Source organism: Arachis hypogaea, chromosome 16 (assembly GCF_003086295.3).
Source record: "Arachis hypogaea cultivar Tifrunner chromosome 16, arahy.Tifrunner.gnm2.J5K5, whole genome shotgun sequence".
NCBI classification, from domain to species: Eukaryota; Viridiplantae; Streptophyta; class Magnoliopsida; order Fabales; family Fabaceae; genus Arachis; species Arachis hypogaea.
Window position 1 is genome coordinate 126226566 of NC_092051.1, and position 2396 is coordinate 126228961.

The following is a 2396-nucleotide window of genomic DNA, read 5'->3' on the forward strand; positions in this document are numbered from 1 at the left end:
TTATTTTTCTCATCATCATTAAACATGAATAAAATAGAAGATTTTCTTTAGAACAAGGAGGCAATAATTTTTGAGTTTTTAATAAAACAAATTCTAATTGTTTACATGTGGTGGCAATGCTTTCTGCCTTCTGAATGAATGCTTGAACAGTGCATATGTCTTTGGAATTTGATGTTCTTGAATGTTAAATATGTTGGCTCTTGAAAGAATGATAAACATGAGACATGTTATTGGTAATCTGAAAAATCATAAAAATGATTCTTAAAGTAAGAAAAAGCAGTGAATACAAAGCTTGCAAAAAAAAAAGCAAGCAGAAAAAGCCAATAACCTTAAAACCAAAAGGCAAAGGTAATAAAAAGGATCCTAGGCTTTGAGTATCAGTGGATGGGAGGCCTAAGGAAATCAAATTCTGGTCTAAGCGGCTAAACCAAGCTGTCCCTAACCATGTGCTTGTGGCGTGAAGGTGTCAAGTGAAAACTTGAGACTGAGCAGTTAAAGTCAAGGTCCAAAGCAAAGAGAAGAGTGTGCTTAAGAACCCTGGACACCTCTAATTGGGGGCTTTAGCAAAGCTGAGTCACAATCTAAAAGGTTCACCCAATTATGTGTCTGTGGCATTTATGTATCCGGTGGTAATACTGGAAAACAAAGTGCTTAGGGCCACGGCCAAGACTCATAAAAGTAGCTGTGTTCAAGAATCAACATACTGAACTAGGAGAATCAATAACACTATCTGAATTTTAAGTTCCTATAGATGCCAATCATTCTGAGCTTCAATGGATAAAGTGAGATGCCAAAACTGTTCGGAAGCAAAAAGCTACTAGCCCACTCATTTAATTAGAATCTGAGCTTCACTCAAAAACTCTGAGATATTATTGTTTCTTGACTCATTTGTGTTCTATTATTTATCTAGTTGCTTGAGGACAAGCAACAGTTTAAGTTTGGTGTTGTGATGAGCGGATATTTATACGCTTTTTGGGGTTAATTTCATATAGTTTTTAGTATGTTTTAGTTAGTTTTTAGTTTATTTTCATTAGTTTCTAGGCAAAATTCATATTTCTGGACTTTACTATGAGTTTGTGTATTTTCTATAATTTCAGGTAATTTCTGGCTGAAATTGAGGGAGCTGAGCAAAAATCTGATTCAGGCTGAAAAAGGACTGCTGATGTTGTTGAATCCTGACCTCTCTGCACTCGGAATGGAATTTCTGGAGCTACAGGAGTCCAATTGACGCGCTTCCAATTGCGTTGGAAAGTAAACATCCAGGGCTTTCCTGCAATATATAATAGTTTATACTTTGCTCAAGGATAGATGACGTAAACTGGCGTTCAATGCCAGTTCCATGTTGCAGTCTGGCGTCCAGCGCCAGAAACACGTTACAAGTTGGAGTTCAACGCCAGAAATAGGTTACAGCCTGGCGTTGAACACCCAAAACAGCCCAGGCACGTGAGAAGCTTTAGTCTCAGCCCCAGCACACACAAGTGGGCCCTAGAAGTAGATTTCTGCACTATCTATCAAAGTTTACTCATTTTCTGTAAACCTAGGTTACTAGTTTAGTATTTAAATAACTTTTAGAGATTTATTTGTATCTCATGACATTTTTAGATCTGAATTTGTACTCTTTGACAGCATGAGTTTCTAAACTCCATTGTTGGGGGTGAGGAGCTCTGCTGTGTCTCGATGAATTAATGTAAGTGTTTCTGTTTTTTATTCAAACATGCGTGTTCCTATCTAAGATATCTATTCGCACTTCAATATGAATGTGATGAACGTGACAATCATCATTATTCCCCCACAAACGCGTGCCTGACAACCACTCCCGTTCACCGTAGAATGAATGAATATCTCTTGGATCTCTTAATCAGAATCTTCGTGGTATAAGCTAGATTGATGGCAGCATTCAAGAGAATCCAGAAAGTCTAAACCTTGTCTGTGGTATTTCCGAGTAGGATTCAGGGATTGAATGACTGTGACGAGCTTCAAACTTGCGAGTGCTGGGCGTAGTGACAGACGCAAAAGGATAGTAAATCTTATTCCGGTACGATTGAGAACCTGCAGATGATTAGCCGTGCGGTGACAGCGACCTGGACCCTTTTCACTGGAGGATGGATGGTAGCCATTGACACGGTGATCCACAACACACAGCTTGCCATAGGAGGACTTGCGTGCGTGAATCAGAAAACAGAGGAAAGCAGAATTTCAGAAGACAAAGCATCTCAAAAACTCCAACATATTCTCCATCATTGCACAATAAGTATTTATATTTATGCCCTCTCATTTTTTACAATTGAACTTGAAAAACACTGTTGTTGGCATCCTGACTAAGAATAATAAGATAACCATAGCTTGCTTCAAACCAAATCTCCGTGGGATCGACCTTACTCCGTAAGGTATTGCTT